General features: G+C 33.9%; 1 long non-coding RNA gene and 1 pseudogene across 1 annotated transcript; one reads left to right on the top strand and one right to left on the bottom strand.

The window, feature by feature from the left end:
- Positions 1–200: 200 nt before the first annotated feature.
- Positions 201–2155, bottom strand: LOC122196088 (DNA-directed RNA polymerase subunit beta'-like; annotated as a pseudogene).
- Positions 2156–5399: 3244 nt separating this feature from the next.
- Positions 5400–5920, top strand: LOC128129318 (uncharacterized). Its single transcript, XR_008227160.1, has 2 exons — positions 5400–5446; positions 5669–5920. It is a non-coding gene; the product is annotated as an uncharacterized LOC128129318 (long non-coding RNA).
- Positions 5921–9302: the final 3382 nt, after the last annotated feature.

Genomic DNA, 9302 nt, shown 5'->3' with positions numbered 1-9302 from the left:
CATGTTTATAGTATAAAAATGTAAAGTTGATGTCTTTTATGGCTCTTTGCATGAGTTAAGACCATTGGATAGGTCTTAATAAGGTGGATTGAGTTGTTGGGATCTTATATAGCATGCAAAGGCACAAAGTTTCCAACTTTATGCCTTAGGGCCATTAAATCGACCACCTTCAATTAAAACGGGGAAGAATGCTTGTATGCCTAATCTATGCAGAGTAGGCACTCTATTCTGCAATACAAGATGGCTATCCAAAATTTCCTAAAGTATTTCCCATACAATCGGTATTTTTTCCGAATTTGACTCTTAGCAACTCCTTTGTTCGAAGCAAGATGTTTTCTAATTAGGTCACGAATTACAAATGCCTGGAAAAGTCCTATTGCTATTTTGCAAGGCAATCCGCATCGATGTAATGAAATTAAAGGGCCCACAACAATCACCGATCGCCCTGAATAATCAACCCATTTACCAAGCAGAGTCTCGCGAACTCTTCCTTCTTTCCCTACAATTACATATGAAAGCGACCAGTAAACTATATTATGATCATCCCTCATTGGTTGTCCGTAGATTTCATTATCAAGAAGTGCATCTACTGCTTCTTGTAGCAATTTTCCTGAGATATTATTAATTCTTCTGGCATAGCTATAGTTGTTATTAATAGATCTATAAGAGTATTATTCTGATAGATAACTCTTCTATAGTTTTCATTAATATCCGAAGTCACTAGTTTATCCTCATCTATATGATAGATTGGTCTCAACTTCGGAGGAAGAACTGGTAATAGACGCAAAACCATCCATTTTGATTCTATATTTGTTCGAATATAATGCTTAGCTAATTACATGCGTCTAAGAAAAAAATCTTTTCTTCTTCCAACTTTTCGATCTTCCCATTCATTCCCTGTGGGTTCCTCTTCCTCCAATTCTTTCCATTCTACCAATGAATAGTCTATAATAATTCATAAATCTAGATTGATTAATTGTTGTCTACTTGAACCTCCTCCGACATACATCTCTCGATTTCGAAATGTATTGAAGCTCTGGGTAGTTAAAAAATCGGACGTGAAAGTTTCCTTTCATCCGGCTCAAGTAGGTATACCAAAAAAAGAAAAAGAAATGAGTTCTTACTTTCAAATTATCGAAAACCACTACAAGAAAAAAGGCCTTTTACGACGCGCAAAATACGACGCTCATTGATCTATGTTACGCAAAGGAGAGTGACATTAGAAAAATGTCATCTCTTCAAAAAATTTAAGGATAGAAGACACGCATTATTGCGCGCCCTTAAATTAGTGTCTAAAAAAAACACGGAGGGCACCTATAAGAAAATGCGCGTCGTCTAAGGATGTCGCTTTATAATTTTTAATGGAACGCGCGTTCCATCCTTTAACAGTAGGGGGAAATGAAATTCTGAAAAAATTAAAAATCCCGCCTTCCTTTTTTTTTCTCCTTTCCCTCTTGCCCTGGACGCTCCTTCCTTCCCCCTCCCGACATTGACTGCTGCTTACTTCTTCCCTCACTTCTACCTACTGGAACCACCATATCTCACACTCGATGTTGAAATTGTTAGAAAAAGCCCTAATTATACTCTCAAGTCTAAATACAGAAAAAATAGAAGATGGTGAAGAAGTAGCTGTAGAGGAAGGAGGATGAACAGTCGAAAATGGAAGGAATGGCATCAATAGCGTTGTTACTAGATGGGTCAATCTCGGGTCACTTTATTCAACTTCCCGAGTCCGTTTATTACCAGATGGGTCAATCTCGTCTTTTCGTCTCGACTTCATATCTCTCTGTAAAGCAGACTAATGTGGTTGCTTTTATTCTTGTTTTAGTCACAAGGGAAGGATACTAGAACCAGTAGAAAAGCTGAAGGGTGGATTAAGGAGCCGAAGTCCTAGACCAAGGTATGATGAGAATGTAGTTTTGACCATTCTACCCTTGTATTGGAGTTGATGTTTATCCAATGTAGTTCCAGGTATAGAGATGAATACAAGGGCTACAGGAGGATAAGTCGCAGCAGTAGCAGGGACAGGTATTATGGAAGGGACAAAGATCGTTACAGAAGTAGGACCATAGTCACAGGAGTCGCTCATGTGGTCACGTACCACGTTTTGAACGTTTCGTACCCAAACGGGGTATAGTGTCGATCCGAACGCCATGCGAAACGGTCTCAGGTACGGCTCATTGGCGATCCGAGCAATCAATTGGTACGATGATGGGGACGCGTTTCTGACGAATTGGATTGCAACAATTCGTCGATTGGGTTAGCGATTTCGTCGATTGGGTCGGCGATTGGGGGATTGAGCGGGAACTGTGATGACGATTCCAAAAAGTATCGACTCAGAAAAAAAAAACGCTTCAGTAATTGGTTTGATTCCTCGATACCAGGTACCATGTTTGCTTATTAAATCAGGCCCTGTGACAATAAACTTCATCTTCTTCAATTAGATGTTCCACTGTAACATCAAATCGATTTCTGTTTTTCTTCTTCTCTTCTCTTCTACAGTTCTCTGTTATGGAATATAAGTTATTCTATTAGTTACTAGATAGCCCGACAATTGGTTTGATTCATCGACTTCCATTAATACACTTGTCAATTTCTGCTTTTCTTCTCTTCTTCTCTTCTACTGTTATTCTATTAGTTATTGAGAATGGTTTTGGGCAATGGCAATGCTAGTATTCATGTATCAGATAGTAAATATGTGTATTTTGGTATTTTGAATTATGGAATCATGAAAAATGTTGGTATTTTTCATGATTTTCTTCTCTTCTTCTCTTCTACAATATGTGTATTTTGGTATTTTGAATTATGGAATCATGAAAAATGTTGCTGGAACTGACTTTATAAAAATATATTGCTGGAATTCTGTTTATAAATGAAATATATATTGCTGCAATTGTACTTCTAAATGAAATATGTTGTTGAATATTATGTTTATAAGTAAATTATTGCTAAATATGTGTTCTAAGGTAAAAAGACGTAAATGCCCTTATCATTAAAAATAGCATCCGTAAAAAGTTTTGTTTGTCTGTTTAAAGTTGATGTTTATTAGGAACCTGATGGACTATTCACTATTCTATATGTGTTTGTTACTTACATAGAAGTACTAGTGTTGAAAAGACTAGAATGCCCTTATCATGTGATGTGTCAATAAACTGATGGATTACACAGAAGCAGGTCTCCTCCACGTAGGAGTAGGTCACCTTCTAGAAGCAGAAGCCCTAAAGGAGGAGGAAATGAGAAAGCATCAACATCATCACCCTATTCCCATGGTAGAGCTGATTCTAGAAGCCCTTTGCAGCGTTCTGATTCCAATGTAAGTTTTTTTTTACCTGTGGAATCATTGATTCCGAGTGTTGATATTTTTTTATTGATTACTTTTTATCTTATCTTTTATATATTATTAATTATTATTAACCCTTGGTTGTGGTATAATATGTAGGGTTTGCCTGGACCAATGGGGTTGATGAGTACTAGTCATTTGGAACAAGAAGCTAAGAGTTTATAAGATATTCTTTTGCCAGTTATCCCGACATTTGACCAAATGTTTATTTGGATAACCACCTTTTTTTGAGGGAATAAGTTGGTGTAATTACTGTCATTTCTTACCAGAGCCCATACGAAATGCAACAAATCCAAATAGAGTTGAACTTTACATTGACCTTCTTTATTGAGCAAATTATATACCATTTTCAAGAACTCACAACCCAACTCACATCTGGTATGTTCCTTGCCCAATATGAGGTAAAAATATGTTAATATAGAAGATTATGCAATGTATTTTGAATTTAATTTTAAACTTGTTGCTTGTTCTGTTTTGGGTGCTTTAGTTTTGGGATATCCTGTAGATGAGGATCAATATTTGGGTGTCATCTCTAAATCTGAGATGATGTCAACTTTTACCATGCGTTCTTCCTTTTGCTTTTTGAAGGTATGCTTCCTCCTTTGTAAACCATATTATTTAAGAAAAAGATGCCTAAAATACCCTTAAAAGGAGTCGTTAATGGTTGTAGGTCATTACCATTCAGTATACCATGCTGGGTTGGTTTGGAATGGAACGAAACATTCAAAATATGTTAAATGTTTTGAAGATACGGGGGACATTCTTAATAATAGTTTATTCAAATTATATGTAAAATGTTTTATTCTTTATGTGTAAATTAATGAAAAAATGATGATATTCTATAATGAAATATAAAATGAATAAACTAAAAAAACAACCACAATCAATCATTGAAATGCAATTATTATATGGAAAATCAAAATTTAAGTTACTGAAATATATATATATATATATATATATATATATATATATATATATATATATATATATATATATATATATATAATAAATTGGGATAAAAAATGCCATGGGAAATGCTCGACGTAATAGACATGGTCATTTATTGTCATGGTTATTATAGCAGTGTACTTTGAAATTACATTGCTATAATTAGGATATTCTTTAACATGAAGATTTTGTTTTTAGAAAAAGACATGTATTTTATTTGCTATTAAAATACTCGCAAGATATTTATATTATGGATACCTGATTATAGCAATGTAAACAGAATATATTTCGACTACTAATGATAAAATCTATCTATGAAAATGAAAGCATGGGCAAAAGCACATGATATTAACAGTTCAAAAGATCGAACTCTTAACTCTTTATCCATAATATTATTGGTTGCTTCTCATCTATAGGTTTTCTTTTCATATTGCTTAATACTGAAAGAAAGTCATCTTTTGTATTTCTTTTTTATATTACTTTTCAACTGTTCAAAATTTGTTCTGATAATTATTCTTTGGTTGCAGAATCAAGACCCTCCTATCTTACCTCCATTTTCCGAGATATTAAAAGGTAATACTTAATTAAGGATGTAAAACTAGTTAATTAGTATTAAGAACTTATCTTATACAATGAAACTTCATTGATGTTTGACTACAAGTCAAGCCTTAAATGAAAAGGGAGTATAGGAATGTTATGAGTTTTTTTAACATATTCTGCAGTTAGAAGTTCATTTTAACAATAGGTGATGGCCTTGGTTTTAGCTGTCTGTAAGGGGTAAATAAGTCATTTCACCATATGTGTTAGCTGTTAGCTGTGGTCAACGGTTAGCCAAGTTTGAGAATCCAGAAAAAGGTTTGGCTTGGTTTGGCTTCATGATTCATATCCATATGTGTTGTTGTATCATGCTGAAAAAGGTCAATTCGTGTGAATTTTTCTCTACAGGTTTTGTAGAACTAGCGGCTGATCTGGTGGAGGCATCAGTTGCTCACTGCCAATTAATTGTTGTGTCCAAGAAAGTTTTTTTCAGATATTTTCAGAAATTTGACTTTATTGTGTACAAAGACATGGAATAATTTTGTGCTTCAGTTTATGAAGGTTTCTGATATGCTTGAAGCAAATGCAGGGTTTCTTGTAAGATGAGGGTGAATGCATCAGGTATGCCACCTTTGTTTTCCCTTTGTCATGTTTGAATTGTTTGGAATTAGTTATGTTATGTCAATGTATGCTTTATGTTATGTCTATATATATATATATATATATATATATATATATATATATATATATATATATATATATATATATATATATATATATATATATGTAAATGACATGTATACATACTCCTGAAATTTCCTATATTTGGCTGAAAACATGCAGACAAACAAATTTGACATATTAGTGCCTTGCAGCCTCTCAAAGTTCTTGCATTCAGGTTATTCTTTTAGAAAGAAAATTGTCAAAGGTGATTGTCAAAGGAGAATTTATTCAAGGGTTTCTTTTAATGTTGTACATGTTTTGTTTTCAATAATAAATATTATGCAATATTAGCAATGTGTTACATTTACTTACTATTGGAATGATTATTTGTATATGACATTAAATTTTATGAAATGGATTATATTTTTTGTATATGATATTTTATTTTCTATTATGAGGCATTAAATTCAAATTTAATTTGAAAATTAGTAAATCTATTAAAAATATTTTTTTTAAACATTTAAAATTATGATACGCAAAAATGTGTGTCATCTTCATTTATGACATGGCCTTTCTTGACAGGGGCTTTCTTGATACGCATTGCGTGTCATTAACACGCGCGTCGTAAGGTTACGACATGCGAATGCGTGTCGTCTTCCTTTATGACAGGGCCTTCCTTGATACGCATTGCGTGTCGTAAACGCGCGTCGTAAATGCACGTCGTAAATGCGCGTCGTAAATGCGCGTCGTCTATAGACGACGCGCAAAAGCGCGTCGTCTCTCTTTATGACAGGGCCTTCCTTGACGCGCATTTGCGCGTCGTCTGAGCGTTTTACGACGCGCAATGAGCGTCGTAAAAGGCCTTTTTTCTTGTAGTGAACTCAAAAAAAATCTACTCCTTACTCAAGTTTCCAGTGAAGACCAAGCAAAACTTCATGGATTCCGTCTTCCTTAATTATTTTTATTTAGATTTTGTGAATTCTTTATTCAATTATGACATAAATGAAATGTGAAATTCTTGAGTAGTCTACTTCCCCTCGAATGATGAATCCCGTAATTCTAGATGAAAGAGAGTACCTTAGAATTTATAAGTTATTTACTTGTCTATTGTACTGTTCCAGTTGATCTTTAATTTGAGTGAAGAGCCTGAATTCATTAAGCAGTTAACAGAGTAGGATGTGTGGCAGCTTATACGCTAGGCGTACTACCTTGTACGATGCACGTAATGACTTTGAGCCCAGTACGCTAAGCGTACTGTAGAGGTACGTTGGGCGTACGCTCTTAGTGAGCCTTGGGCCTTTGGTGGGTTTTAGAGACTTTGGGCCCTAATTGCTTGGGCCTGGACTTGCTCGTTTTATGGGCCTGAATTTATTACTTGGACCAATGTTGGTAAGTTTGGCCTTTTGGGCCTTGTGGCCCAATATAGAATTGGTTTTTGATGCTAGGCACATTAGTGAAGGAAATACCTCTGGGCCATTATATAGGGACTTGGAATTAAGATTTTGGGCTCATGTCTATGTTATGTAATAATTCTAACTAGGGTTGTTTGTATATTGTTCAGTGTGAGATTTTTGGGCTAGTAGTCGAGCAACTTTTGTGTTCAGTAGACTAAGGTAAGTCTTCACACTATACCGATGCGTCGAAGGCACCAACACCGACCCATTAGCTTATATGAGATTTCAATAGTTGGTTATGCAATGGTTTTTGTTAGGGTGCAAAGTCACTATTGGATGTATTTGTGCTTTACCCACTTGTATTATATGATGAGTTGTCTTTCTTATAAATAGGAAGTGAGTGACACTCATTTATGTAATGAACAATTTGAGAGCATTAGTTTAGAGAGAGAAATTGCAAGACCCATTTGTACTCTTTCTATCAATACTAAGGAAAGCTAAACCCAGATTTATTTACTTCATGTGTTCTTGAGTTTACATGATGATTCACTAGATCTTTTCTAATTCCGCACATGCCATCATAATCAACACTACTACAATTGGTATCAAAGCGGGTGTTCTTGATTGGATCAAGAATTGATCCTTGGTGGCTTTCTAGATTTGGTGATTCTTTTTTTTATCTTTGATCTTCATGTTTTAAAGAGTTTGGATTCTAGAAATCAAATTCATCTTTGAGTCTATTCATAATTCGATTTTTTTCACTAGAATTCAAGTGATTTTTTACTTTCTCTCTCTAGAAAACCCATTCGCAATCACTTTCTCTCTCTAGAAAATTTTAAGTTCTTATGATCATGGTGGATTTGCCATATGATTCTTGGATTGTGATCGTTGAAGATATCATATACAAAGTCAATGAAGATCAATTTTATGTGTTGGTGTTAAGCAAATTGATTTCATTGGGTAATATGGTTTCTTATGGGGATTTGAAGGATGATAATGAAAGCTTGATTTTTCAACCACTTTGTAAGATTGTATGGTTGAATAAATCTGCCTTGTCCATATTAGTCCATAGTAGAAATTAAAAGGAAGGAGAAGAAAGACATTTGTTTAATAAGAAATACATTTCTGTAATTGAAAACCCAAATGATCTTCGTTCTCTTAAGTTTGTTGAAGTTCAAGAATATGGAGTTCAATGCGATGTTCTTGAAGTTCATGACAAGAAGATTCAAGTTGATTCTCTTGAAGACGAATTTTTTTTTGCTCAATTGGAGTTCAAACCGATGATATTTTGTGTTCTTGTGATTCGTTTGAAGGAATGATTCCTTACCGGAAGCCGGTGATCCAAGAAACTCACAAGTATAACACTCCAAAAGATTTGATTCAAACTTGTAAAGTTGAAGTTGTCAAGAACGAAGGTGTTCTTGAAATCAAATCTTTAAGATGCAAAAAGATGAGAAATAAAAAGAAGAAGAAGATTAAACGCAAAAATAAGTGGGATTATTCACAAAAATCATCAAATGTTGTGAAGCCGAAATCCGTGAAGCAAATTTGGGTTCCAAAGAAACAATCTCCAAAGGTTGCATTGAATTTGAATTCAAACCCAAAAGTGTTGGTAGTTATTTTGAAGATGTTCTTGGATCGTTGAAGAACGTGAAGAACACGAAGAACGAGTTGTACATCATGCACAATGGGTGGTACAATGTTCAAATAAGAGATTTTCTCGTTTCAACAAAAGAACCAAAATCTTCTAAATTTGATTCGTTCGTTGAAAATGGAACACGATTCGTCAAAAAGGTATCTCAAATTTTCAAATGGATTCCATAACGTCCATATATGATTTCGATTCGTAGTTTACGTTTTTCATTTTTGATCGATTTGTCTCATTGGATTAAATCCATTTCAACCCCATTGATTGATCCAATTATTTTTGTTTAAATCAATATCAAACCAAAATCAAAATCATAATCTTATAATTTCTTTTTAAATTTGAAATCAAATTTTTTTTGTTTACTATTGGAATTGTTACTGTTCATCATAATTCAGTTTGATTTAAATAAAATGTTTGATAGTATTGGTATTCGAAACTGAGCCCAATCATTGATTGATATTAAGTCCAAAACATTTGAGCCCAAAATTCTTTTGATGATTTGTTATTAATTGAGTCTATAAATCGATTGTCTTACAATCAGTTCTTCATTATGCTCAATACGCATAAAAGTGTTGTACCTTCATGGTTTTCTTTACGATCGAGTTCTTGAAGTTTCGTTTTCTTTTACTGTGAATTGAATCAATTCGATTGAGTATTTATGATTATTGATTATAAGATCAATTGGTGATTTAAAAGCCATACTCAACTGGAAAGTCTATTAAAATAGAAGGCGTGCTGTTTTTATTTGAGTTGACTTTTTAAAGTCAAAATC

The sequence above is a fragment of the Lactuca sativa genome, chromosome 9 (genome assembly GCF_002870075.4).
Source record: "Lactuca sativa cultivar Salinas chromosome 9, Lsat_Salinas_v11, whole genome shotgun sequence".
NCBI lineage: Eukaryota > Viridiplantae > Streptophyta > Magnoliopsida > Asterales > Asteraceae > Lactuca > Lactuca sativa.
The sequence above is the reverse complement of the archived record's forward strand: the minus strand, read 5'-3'. Positions and strand labels throughout refer to the sequence as shown.